Genomic DNA, 13,977 nt, shown 5'->3' on the forward strand with positions numbered 1-13,977 from the left:
CAGGGCAGTGCTGGGGATGTTTCAATTCATAATATCTTACATTGGGGCACCCTTTAAAAACAGTGCCCCGACCTCTCAGAAACCTACATCGCTAGCGGGATGGGTTCAATCAGAGTCTGTTCCATCAGCATGACTTCGTAGGACCTGCCCCTTACATTTATTTTGTCCATCAGTTTAAAAATACAGTAGAAAACTCACTAACGCAACTGGCTTTTCCCCTCGGAATGATATTTTGCCAAAAAATGGCATAATTCCACCCACTATCTGTAATCTGTTCTTCTACTCTCAGCACTGGGCTCTGCTTTCATTTCAGTGTTTTAAATTTTTGGTAACATTAATCTCCTCCCAACTAACTCCTGATCATTTGGTTATCATGCCTACTTTGCACAATTGACAGTGTTGTTATTGGCTCCATGTGTTCAAGTGCCATTACAATTCCTTCCAAAACTATCACCATCGCTCACTCCTCTAATGTTCCACTCTTAATCGAGCAATTCCCTCGAAATAACAACAAAGAACAAGAACAAAGAACAAAGAACAATACAGCACAGGAACAGGCCCTTCGGCCCTCCAAGCCCGCGCCGCTCCCCGGTCCAGGATTGAATCCTGAATCCAGGATCCCCGCCCAATTTTCCAGCCTATCTACATACCAATATCCTATCCACCGAGCTGTCCCTCACAGCTACGATGCCTTGTTCATCACAACCTATTAACTCACCCCCACCCCCCCATTCCAGACCATGTGATCTCCAGGGAGAGGCGAAAACCCAGAGTGAAAAACCCCAGGGCCAATATGGGGAAAAGAAATCTGGGAAATTCCTCTCCGACCCCCTGAGGCGATCAAAACGAGTCCAGGGGATCACACTGGCCCTGATCGGAAAATGCTTCCCAACCCTATTCATTTCCACTTCTGCTTTACGAACACCATCTGAATTCCCTGCCCCCGAGGCAGGTTCCCAACTATCCGCAGTCTCGCTCTGTACTGGCACCAGCAAGATGACCATAGAATGAAGCCTTGAAACGAGAAACAAAGAACAATTAGCCTGCGCCGCTCCCTGGTCCAAACTAGACCACTCTTTTGTATCCCTCCATTCCCACTCCGTTCATATAGCTGTCTAGATAAGTCTTAAACGTTCCCAGTGTGTCCGCCTCCACCACCTTGCCCGGCAACACATTCCAGGCCCCCACGACCCTCTGTGTAAAATATGTCCTTCTGATATCTGTGTTAAACCTCCCCCCCTTCACCTTGAACCTATGACCCCTCGTGAACGTCACCACCGACCCAGGGAAAAGCTTCCCACCGTTCACCCTATCTATGCCTTTCATAATTTTATACACCTCTATTAAGTCTCCCCTCATCCTCCGTCTTTCCAAAGAGAACAACCCCAGTTTCCCCAATCTCTCCTCATAACCAAGCCCCTCCATACCAGGCAACATCCTGGTAAACCTCCTCTGTACTCTCTCCAAAGCCTCCACGTCCTTCTGGTAGTGTGGCGACCAGAACTGGACGCAGTATTCCAAATGCGGCCGAACCAAAGTTCTATACATCTGCAACATCAGACCCCAACTTTTATACTCTATGCCCCGTCCTATAAAGGCAAGCATGCCATATGCCTTCTTCACCACCTTCTCCACCTGTGACGTCACCTTCAAAGATCTGTGGACTTGCACACCCATGTCCCTCTGCGTCTCTACACCCTTTATGGCTCTTCCATTTATCGTGTAGCTCCTCCCTACATTATTCCCACCAAAATGCATCACTTCGCATTTATCAGGATTGAACTCCATCTGCCATTTCCTTGCCCAAATTTCCAGCCTATCTATATCCTTCTGTAGCCTCTGACAATGTTCCTCACTATCTGCAAGTCCTGCCAGTTTTGTGTCGTCCGCAAACTTACTGATCACCCCAGTTACTCCTTCTTCCAGATCATTTATATAAATCACAAACAGCAGAGGTCCCAATACAGAGCCCTGCGGTACACCACTAGTCACAGGCCTCCAGCCGGAAAAAGACCCTTCCACTACCACCCTCTGTCTTCTATGACCAAGCCAGTTCTCCACCCATCTAGCCACCTCCCCCTTTATCCCATGAGATCCAACCTTTTTCACTAGCCTACCATGGTTTGATTTCCATTTCATCTCTAACATCCTTGAGTGGGTCATTTCTTACCAACAATGCCTCTCAGTTGGAATAGAGGAATAAAAAAAAAGGATATTGCCTGACAAACTAGTGATGTATTAAGTACTGGAGCTTGCTAAATTTAATGTAAACAAGAGAACAGTATTGAGGGGGAATAAATGGCATTGAAGACTGATAAATGCCCAGGTCCTGCTAGTTTCCTTGCCAGGATTTTAAAGAAAGTAGATGAGAAAATTTCAGATGTTTTAGCTATAATCTTCCAAAGAGTTCTTGATATTGGAACTGCTCCTTCAAAACGATAGTGGTAAAGAAATCAGGAAATTTTGAATCTGGTAGAGGAACATTATTGCATTAGAGTCAGAGATTTACAACATGGAAACAGGCCCTTCGGCCCAACTTGTCCATGCTACCCTTCTCTTTTAACCACTAAGCTAGACGCAATTGCCCGTGTTTGGCAAACATATCCCTCGATACCCATCTTATCCACGTAACTGTCTAAATGCTTTAAGCTTTAAACAAGGGCAGAGTGACTGAGAACTTACAGGATCTGGACTGATTAGAGGGATGCTCCTGGTGCCAGTGCAGTGCCAGCAATGGAGGGTTGCCAGCCTCCGACTGACCGGTAACTTTCCGCATGCGGGCATTTCCACTGCCTGGATCCTAAATCCTGGTGAAGGCCCAGCTCTGGCCAGTTAAGCACCTGAGTGGCTCTTAATTTGGTTGAGCCTCCCTCACAGAAGTGTTGTATGTTTCCAGTGGTTCTCCAACCAGTGCATGGGACCCATATCGGGAACATTAAAATCCAATCTGTCTCCCCAGTATTGGGGACAAAGCCTTCAGCTTCCTTTGCCTCACATTCCAAAATTCCTTCCCAAACCTCTCTGCCCCCTTCTTCTCTCTCCACTTCTGAAAAATCTTTCTCACAAGTCCATCTTTTCAACCAAGCTGTTGGTCACAGCTTCCAACTCTCCAAATGACTTGCCATCTGTTCCTTCTTATTTTCACCTTAGTGTGTTTTTCTGGTTTAAGGACATGAAATTAATAACAGGTTTTCTGTATCATATAAGTTTTTAATCAAGCATAAGTAACTTATATATTTGTCTTCAAATCATCGAATTACTACAGTGCAGAAGGAGGTCATTTGGCCTATCAATTCTGCACTGATTCTCCGACAGAGCATCTTACCCTGGCCCACCTCCTGCCCTATCCCCATAACTCCACACATTTTTCTAACCAATCCCACTAAACATCACATCTTTGGACACTGAAGGGCAATTTAGCATGGCCAATCCATCTAACTTGCACATCATTGAACTGTGGGAGGAAACTGGAGCACACGGGGAGAATGTGTAAACACCACACAGACACCCAAGGCCCGAATTGAACCCAGGTCCCTGGCACTATGAGGCAGCAATGCTAACCACTGTGCCACCCTTGTATGATGTATACCATGATGTATAAATCATGTATACCATGATGTATAAATCATGTATAAATGATGTATAACATGTCAAAAATCTATTGCTGGAACCTGGTACCTTTGATGTATTTAACCAATTTGGTCCTTTGGAGGCATACATTAATGTTCCATAACACATGGTTAATGCACATTAGCTCTGAAAAACAGAGTCATTTCATCCTTCATTAGTTATGCCAGCCATCATTGATTCGACATTAGGATATATTTTCTTGAGTTATTATCGGTAATTAGAAAGGTTGATTTGACAGTTTCAACTTAGCAGCAGACTGGAAATCAATTAAGATAGTTCTGAATGCAATTGAAGAAATTCTAAAATCTATTAGTACTTCTGGGTTCCTTTTCCATAATCCCGTAGAGGTTGTAAAGGGAAAAGGATATTGTGCTAAATTGTTCTCGAAGGGTAAACTGCCAGCAGTGTGGTGAAGGCAATGGGGCATCTGGGACCTCAGTGAATAGTGGGACCACAACATATCTCCTTAACCCATGAGACTTAAGGAGCAAAAGAGAAACAGAGAAATGACTGAGAAGGAGGTTGAATGAATCAGATCCGACAGAAGAAAACAAAGGGAAAAGGATTGGATTAAGAGAAATAAAGTAGGAAAGAAGAGTAAGAACAAAAGATATTAAAATTAAAAACTTGACTTTTTTAATCACTAAGAACAATTTACCACTGGAATCAATGTGCCTTTTCCATTTAAATTGTTCAATTTCTAGGCTAGTTGATTGGCATTTCGTTAACAACTTTCATGTCATCAAAAAGGTACTTAGTGTTAATTATTAGACTTAACTTTCTGTAACAAGTCTAATGGAAAATTAAGGTGTGAATTCAGCAAGTTCTTAAAAATAACAGGAAGACTAAGGGCAAGATAGCATTGGTGTGATGCACATGGTGGAGTCAACAAACAAGTTCTGGAGATTCACAACTACTTCCATGACTCTTCATCCTTGAACTTGCTGACCAACTTACACACTGATAACGGCATTTCGCCAACACACTGTCATTTTTCAGCAAGATCCAGTCCACTGTGCTGAAAAAGTCTTTTATCATCCCCAACAGTATGTAATCTGTATGTATGATATATAATTGAGTCAAGTTTATTTATTAGTCACAAGTAAGACTAACATTAATGCTGCAATGAAGTTACTGTGAAATTCCCCTTGTCACCACACTCTGGAACCTGTTTGGGTCAATGCACCTAACCAGCACCTCTTTCAGACTGTGGGAGGAAACCGGAACACCTGGAGGAAACCCACACAGACCCAGGGAGAACGTGCCATCTCCAAACAGTCAATGACCCAAACTGGTAATTGAACCCTGATCCCTGGCGCTCTGAGGCAGCACAGCTAACCACTGTGCCACCATGCTGCACAGTTGTGCCACACACAGTTGAAGCAGAAATAACACCTTTCCTTATAACATGTTATAAAATGCAACTGCATAATGAAGCACCACAGATTTTATGATTTAAAAAGAGATCCAATTGTTTGCTGTTACAGAATCACAGAATCTTTAAAGTGCAGAAGGAGGCTATTCAGCCCAGTAAGTCTGCACTGGCACTCTGAAAATGCATTCTAGTTCGTCCCACTTCGCTGTCCTATCCCAGTAACCTTGCACATTCTGTCTTTTCAGATAGAGCAGAGAAGTTTATGCTAGAACTGTATAAAATGTTGGGTAGGCCACAGCTAGAGTATTGTGTGCAGTTCTGGAATCTACATGATAGGAGGGACGTGATAGCACTGGTAGGGTGCAGAGGGGATTTACGAGGATGTTGCCTGGGCTGGAGAGTTTTAGTTATGAAGAGAGATTGGATAGATTGGGTTGTTTTCCTTGGAGAAGAGGAGACCAGGGGGGACATGATTGAGATGTATAACATTATGAGGGGCATAGATAGACAGGGAGTAAGTTTTCCCCTTGGTAGAGGGATCAATGACTAGGGGGCATTGGTTTAAAGTAAGGGCCAGGATGTTTAGAGGGGAAGTGAGAAAAGACATTTTCACCCAGAGTGGGTGGGAGTCTGGAACTCACTGCTTGAAAGGATGGTGGAGGCAGAGACCCTCATAACATTTAAGAAGTATTTAAATATGCATTTGCGATGCCAAGGCATACAAGGCTATGTGCCAGGTGCTGGAAAATAGGATTGGAATAGTTAAGTGGTTGTTTTAGTCTAGCACAGATGTAATGGGCCAAAGGGCAATTTCTGTGCTGTAGACCTCTATGACTCGATGAGCAAAATCTTACCAAAAAATGGGAGTGTTGGTACTCACAAGAAAAACAGTTCTATGTTTCTCTCCAGAAAACAGGCCGGTTTTCTCTCCAGATCTTACCACGCTGTGTCACAAAAAAAGGTGGTGTGTTTCATGCCGTCCTGTGGGGGGGGGGGGGGGGGGGGGGTGGGGGGGGTGGGGGGGGGGGGATTGGGGCTTCAACACACCAGCAAAGCCCAGCTACAGCTACACTGAGATGGGGTGTCATGGTTAAAGGACACCTTGATCAGAACAAAGCATCCCACCACAGAGGTGTCAGGGACTCCCCTCCACCACCCCCTTCCCTCTGATCAGAGCCAACATTTCCCCACAGTGATCAGAGCCGGCATCACCCACAACGATCAGAGCCAGAATTCACCTCCTCACCGCCCCTCCACTTGCACAGTCAATGCCGGCATCTCTCCCCTGCTCACCTACCCACTGAACATAGGACTTAAGATCACCCCCTATGACTCTATAGCAATCCAATTCTCTTTTGAATACCTCGATCGAATCTCCCTCCACCACCGTCTCAGGAAATTCACTCCAGACTCCAACCACCCTCGGGGTGAATTTTTCCTCACATTGCTTTTACTTCTTTTGTCCATAATTTTGTATCTGTGCCCTCCAGTTCCTGATTTACTCTTGAGAGGGAACAGTTCCTCACTATTTACCTTGTCCATACTTCTCAGGATCTTGAATACCTCAAGTCTCCTCTCAATCTTCTTTACTTGAAGATATACAGTCCCAATCTCTCTAATCTATCCTCATAGCTCCAGTTGTTTATCACCATAACCATTCTTGTGAATCTCCTCTGTGCTCTCACCAATGCCTTCACATCCTTCCTCAAGTATGACCCCAGAACTGGATGTAGCACTCCAAAGGAGACACTTGCATAATGTTTATGTAGGTGTTGACTGCTTTACATTTTTGTTTTTGGTTTGCTTCTACAGAAGACAATTAAGTTTCTTGAATTGGCAAAGAAATAAAAGGCACTGATTTTCTTATTGGTAGAAAAGGAAAAATGGAATAATTGGTGTGTCGTTTTTTTGCATGATGTGTTTCAAGAATGCATCTTCAGTACTAATCAAAGCAAAGAATAGGCAGAATATAGGAACATTTCTCCAGGATAAAGTGATTAATGTAGAAACAGACTTGTCCCTTCCTTCAGTGCCAAATTGAGATATGCTAATAATTACCAACACACTGCTCTTATAAAGCTCACATGTCTCCCAGGATAGTTGAAATTTAAATTTACAGCATCGTTGGTGAAAGCACAATGAAACCCATAGTTTGCGTTTTTACAATTATGCTGCATAAATTATTCAAATTGCTCTTTTTTGCTGGCACTGGACTATGGTTGGTGTGACATGTTTTCATTTCCAATCACACAGGTTGACCATCTGTTACTGACTTGAGATTTCATCCCTGGTTGCTTCGTTTATGGAAGTAATACAGCATTAAACAGACTGCCATTCAACATTCTCTATTCATAACAAGCTAAGCCCCATGAGACTAAATCTAAACATAGGTCGCCAGAAGGATCAGACAATACAGAAATAACAGACAAGCAAATCAAACTGGCAAATCCCAGTTGTAATGCAGAAGACCTGTGCACCAGAACTAGGCACTCTCCTAGCCAAGCTGCGCTGGTACAGCTATGAGGCTGGGATCTATCTGACAATGTGGCGGAAGAACAGGAATAGAGCTAAACCAACCAATTACTGCCCTATTAACCTCTTCAATCAACAATAAAGTGCCAGAAATCCACAGTGGTCAGCTCATTTATTTCTCCTGTATTGAAGTGACCCATGCCAACATGCAGCAGCTCCGGGATTTACATAGCATTATAGCACAGAAATAGGTTACTCAGCACAAAAGGTCTATGCTAATGTTTATGTCCATACAAGCCTCCTACCATTCCTATATCTAACTCTATCAGCACATCCTTTTATTATTTTCTCATTCATGCTTTTATTTAGCTTCCGCTTGAATGTAGCTGTGCTATAAGGATAATGCTTGCGTTGACAACTGGGAGGTAAAATTCATTCCTCGTAAGTGTTAGGCAATGACCATCTCAAAGAGAAGAAAGACCAACCATTCCCCCTTAACCGTCAAAAGTACCACCGTCACTTGGTGATTTATCATCAGCATCTGGAACAGCAGCTGAAGTCATCAGCCATCTACATAAAACATATGAATTAGGAGCAGGATTGGGCCACTCAGCCCTTCAAACCTGCTCCACCATTCAATATAGCTCAAACTCCACATTCCTATCGACCCCAATAACCTTTCACTCGAATCTATCTACCTCTACCTTAAAAATATTGGGGGGGGAGGGGGGAGATGATTAATTCTCTGTTGACCTTTATTTCCAGAGTACTTGAGTACTAGAACAAGATGACTTACTGCAGCTGTACACATCTTTGGTGAGACCACACCTGTAGTATTGTGTGCAATTTTGGTCTTCTAATCTAAAAAAGGATATGCTTGCCATAGAGGGAATGCAGCAAAAGTTCACCAAGTTGATTTTTGGGGTGGCAGGATTGTCATATGAGGAGAGACTGGGCCCGTATTCACTGGAATTTAGAAGAATGAGATCTAAGTGAAACATAAATTTCTGCCAGGGCTGGACAGACTGGATAAAGAAATGTTGTTTCCTCTGGCTGGGGGAGGGGGAGTCGGGGGGCAGGGTCTAGAAAAAAGGGTCACAGTCTCAGAATATAGGCCATTTAGGATTGAGATGAGAGAGACTTCTTCACTCAAAGAGTGATGAACCTGTGAAATTCTCTGCCACAAAAGACTGTGGAGGTCAAGTCACTTAATATATTTAAAAAGTGAAATAGATAGATCTCCGGACTCAAGAAGCATCAAGGGGTATGGAGAGAGCATGGGTGTAGGTGTTGTGTTAGAGGATCAGCCGCAATTGTGTTGAGTGGCGGAGCGGGCTCAAGAAACCAAATGGCCTACTCCTGTTCCTATTCTCTATATTTCTAAGATATGATTTTGCAATACATTTTTTCAACATCAAGATTATTTTACAGCAATTTTTTTGAATCCTTTTTTTAAATCCAGTTTTAGTGATGCAGCGATTGTAAGCCACTCTGAGAACAGTCTACCATTTTCCTTCATGTTAGCCTGTGTTGTTGGCCTTGCTGCAGCCCACACCAGGAGGAGATCTTCCCGCAAGGCAATTCTCACTATTGGGAGTGAGATAGGCCCATGTGGAAATTTATTCAATGTCAACAGATAGTGCTGCTAATTAACTATTGAATCTGGGCCATATACATTGAAACTTACACCTCATTTCAGTTGGATGCCCACCACCTACCGTACCTGAGACATGTTCATACTCAAATGGGGTGGAGACCTAGCTATTTTCCAGTCCATCATATCCATGACCTTGTTTGTGTACATGGGGTGCTACTGGCATGAAAGGACTGCACAATGCGGTACAAAAACAGAAAGATACTAAATGCATTACACAGTACCCACTGAGAAAACATGAGTTAGTGACAGTTCAGGTATGAATCCTTCCTCAGAACAAACACATTTTGGAAGGATGCCGCTTGGTCTGTTGTGTTTCTCCAGCTGCTTCTGTTTTTGTTTCAGATTTCCAACACCTGTCGTATTTTGCTTTTTATTAATCCTGCATGATCTGGTTTTGCAGCTAATTAATTAGACCATGAGTTATCTAAACAATCCTCATTAACTCATAATCATAGCATACGATAAATTACGAATGGGGCCATCTTCGTTTGAAGAATAAGGTGTTGGGACTGAGATAACAGCAAAAGTTTAGTTTAGAGGTAAAAGTAAGACTGTGCAATTTAAAACATAAATAAGAAAGTACTGCAACATCTCGACTCCATTCTTAAATTAACCACTTGTGTTGAAGTAATATCAAAGGAAATGTTTGAAGCCTTGTCAACCATGCAGATCAGTTGTGGAGTGGCAGATAATTTCAGAACTTGTTTCTTCTGATGGATTGTTGCAGAATATGCAACAATCCATCAGAACAATGGGCGGCACGGTAGCACAGTGGTTAGCACTGCTGCTTCACAGCTCCAGGGTCCCGGGTTCGATTCCCGGCTCGGGTCACTGTCTGTGTGGAGTTTGCACATTCTCCTCGTGTCTGCGTGGGTTTCCTCCGGGTGCTCCGGTTTCCTCCCACAGTCCAAAGATGTGCGGGTTAGGTTGATTGGCCAGGTTAAAAATTGCCCCTTAGAGTTCTGAGATGCGTGGATTAGCAGGTAAATATGTGGGGGTAGGGCCTGGGTGGGATTGTGGTCGGTGCAGACTCGATGGGCCGAATGGCCTCCTTCTGCACTGTGGGGTTTCTATGATTTCAGAAAGCATTACCAAATATTCAAAGATGAATTCTATATCTTGGTTTGTTTTACACACCAGCCGATTATTTTACCCTTTGGAAAATGCGTGTACATTTTAATCTCTCTTATCTATGTACTTCAGTTTTGTTGGAATTCAGGAACTGCAACAGCAAGTCTACATGAGATATACAACTGACAAACCATTCAACATAAAACAAAAAGACACAAGAGCTGTTTAGGAAGAAGTGTTGCCCCAGTTACCAGCACTCCAAAAGAAGCTTAAAACACTTTTACACCTGCGAAGGATCCCAGAGGAACAGTGCTCAGACTGAAAGCTGCAACCTCTGTGAGCCATTTTCACTGATTTAACTATTGGAGAATAAGGTGTTGGGACTGAGATAACAGCAAAAGTTTAGTTTAGAGGTGAAAGTAGGACTGTGCAATTTGAAACATAAATAAGAAAGTACTGCAACATCTTGACTCCATTCGTAAATTAACCACTTGTGTTGAAGTAATATCAAGGGAAATGTAAAAATAAACAAATACATAAATAAGAGAGATTAAAATGTACATGCATTTTTCAAAGGGTTAAAGAATTGGCTGGTGTGTAAAACAAACCAAAATGTGGAATTCATCTTTGAATATTTCTGTTGTATATTCTGCAACAATCCATCAGACAAAACAAACTCTGAAATTATCTGCCACTCCACAACTGATCTGCATCTAGGTGAACCTTTTCAAAGCTCCAGAGTTCAAAATACATGGAGACAGCTGGAGAATTCACCCTGTAAACTTCACAAAAACTCTAAAAGCTCAATGATGGGGGTGAAAACTTCAAGAAAGGATGCCCCCACCCCTCGTGTATTTTGATTCAAGGACCAGCAAGCAGGGAAATTTATTTCCATTTGATAACAGTAATTGTTACAGTGGCTATTCAGTGGTATTTATCTGGTTAAATTCCAATCTGTGCTGAAAATAGCTTGAAAACAATTTGAAGATAAGCATCATTCATAAGTCACGAAACCACAGAATTCTATTCCAAAAAAGGACTTCAAAGGAACGCGACTTGTTACCTATCACATTGACGTAATGTTGTCCAAGCAGAAAATAAAATCAAAGAAAGTCTTCTATAAATATCAAATAGAAGCTCGATTTTTTCATATCCACTTTAAGCCAGTTGGTATTTTAAAATATATATATTTTAATTTAAACAGTGTTAGTATACCTTTAGGCTTTAAACCGGAAACAACTTAATATGGACCAAATTATGTTTAGTTGATCACAGATGGCACACAGTCAGATTCTTCGATGTTTATTTTACATGAGGTTTAATTTGAGGGGCTGGTTACCGTAAGAGCATGCATACCACAATTCCCATGCACTACATAGCATGGAAAAGATTTTGTTAATTTATCATTTGATTGTTTTGGAAACCTGGCTGCTTGTAATTTAGTGTTTCCTGTCTCTATCCATAATGTGGGTCTGAGAGAAGCAGAACATCAGTAAACAGTTTTACTAGTTCAGCTTTTAAAATAAGAAGGCAGAGTTTTCCCATCAGACTCCAATGTCGGGATCAAATGGGGGTCCTGAGTCCGCACTCGCCAGGAGAGAGACCGTCGCAGTGATCTTCATGGAGGTGGCCTCCTAACTGGCCTCTGGTGGTCCGTGTTTAGTGGGTGGGCTCCTGATGTCACCAGCCCAATCAGAGCTGGTCAGCAGCTTTAGGCCCTCAGTAGCCCCACCAGGATAGAATGTGTACTACTGAAGCAGGCGATGGACTGCGGGCATGCCTTAGTGTGGAGACACCCAAGGAAATGTAAATGGTAGTAGGGGAAGGTAGTAGGGAAATACAGGGTGTGAGAGTGTTGTGGAGGGGAAAGCCCTCAGATTGAAGCATTCTGTTTGGGTTATCAGCTCTGATGGATCCCCGCCTGCCATGGTGAGGCTGCCTCCACTTGGCAGGGGCCGGCTCCGTAATTAGGGTCTTAATTATGTCCATTATGCTGATCTGATTTCCTGCCTGCTCCTGGGAAACTTCCCTGGTGGCAGGAAAGCATTGAGGAGCCATCCCAACCTGGTTCTTCTTATTTCTCTGTCTCCTCACCTCCAAGCCCACCATCACGGGGCTGGGAAAATTCTGCGCTAATGAACTTCAGCAAAATATCATCATAACTTGGACCATTTTGTTTATTCATAAAAGTGCCCCAAATTTCAAATGCAAGGAAGGAAAGCAGAAGGTGAGTAATTAACGTCAATAATGCACCCACTTCTCCCTGGGAACAAATGTAAATATTGTCAATGTTGGAGCAGAATTGAGTGCATCCACACTAAACCTTATCTATCTGTGACTAATGTAAAACTGGTATTGGAAATGCAGTGTAGACTGCTAGAGCGGACAGTTGGTCTGTTGCCAAATGATACTTGGGAACCAAATCACAACATGTTATCAAACATATTTGATGGTTATAGAGTTATTAAGGTGCCAAAGGTCCACAAGGTCTGAAGTACAATCCCAGTATAAGTTTACCATTAGACAGGGCAGCAAATGGGCTGAACTCTGATTTATAATACATATTTCCAATGGGGAGACTGCACAGAGGAATGTTGAGCTCATTGTTTTCTATTCTTTTCTAATTTCATTGCCTGCTGGTTTACTAAAGAAGTTGAATCTCTTGTGAAGAGGAAGAAGGAGACTTATGTAAAGATGAGACGTGAAGGCTCAGTTAGGGCGCTTGAGAGTTACAAGTTAGCCAGGAAGAACCTAAAGAGAGAGTTAACAAGAGCCAGGAGGGGACATGAGAAGTCTTTGGCAGGTAGGATCAGGGAAAACCCTAAAGCTTTCTATAGGTATGTCAGGAATAAAAGAATGACTAGGGTAAGATTAGGGCCAGTCAAGGACAGTAGTGGGAAGTTGTGCGTGGAGTCTGAAGAGATAGGAGAGGTGCTAAATGAATATTTTTCATCAGTATTCACGCAAGAAAAAGTCAATGTTGTCAAGGAGAATACTGAGATACAGGTTATTGGACTAGACGGGATTGAGGTTAATAAGGAGGAGGTGTTAGCAATTCTGGAAAGTGTGAAAATAGATAAGTCCCCTGGGCCGGATGGGATTTATCCTAGGATTCTCTGGGAGGCTCGGGAGGAGATTGCAGAGCCTTTGGCTTTGATCTTTATGTCGTCATTGTCTACAAGAATAGTGCCAGAAGACTGGAGGATAGCAAATGTTGTCCCCTTGTTCAAGAAGGGGAGTAGAGACAACCCTGGAAATTATAGACCAGTGAGCCTTACTTCTGTTCAGGGCAAGGTTTTGGAAAGGATTATAAGAGATAGGATTTATAATCATCTAGAAAGGAATAATTTGATTAAGGATAGTCAACACGGTTTTGTGAAGGGTAGGTCGTGCCTCACAAACCTTATTGAGTTCTTTGAGATGGTGACCAAAGAGGTGGATGAGGGTAAAGCAGTTGATGTGGTGTATATGGATTTCAGTAAAGCGTTTGATAAGGTTCCCCACAGTAAGCTATTGCAGAAAATACGGAGGCATGGGATTGAGGGTGATTTGGCGGTTTGGATCAGGAATTGGCCAGCTGGAAGAAGACAGAGGATGGTGGTTAATGGGAAATGTTCATCGTGGAGTTCAGTTACTAGTGGTGTACCGCAAGGATCTGTTTTGGGGCCACTGCTGTTTGTCATTTTTATAAATGACCTGGATGAGGGCATAGAAGGATGGGTTAGTAAATTTGCGGATGACACTAAAGTCGGTGGAGTTGTGGACAGTGCGG

The sequence above is a fragment of the Mustelus asterias genome, chromosome 7 (assembly GCF_964213995.1).
Source record: "Mustelus asterias chromosome 7, sMusAst1.hap1.1, whole genome shotgun sequence".
NCBI lineage: Eukaryota > Metazoa > Chordata > Chondrichthyes > Carcharhiniformes > Triakidae > Mustelus > Mustelus asterias.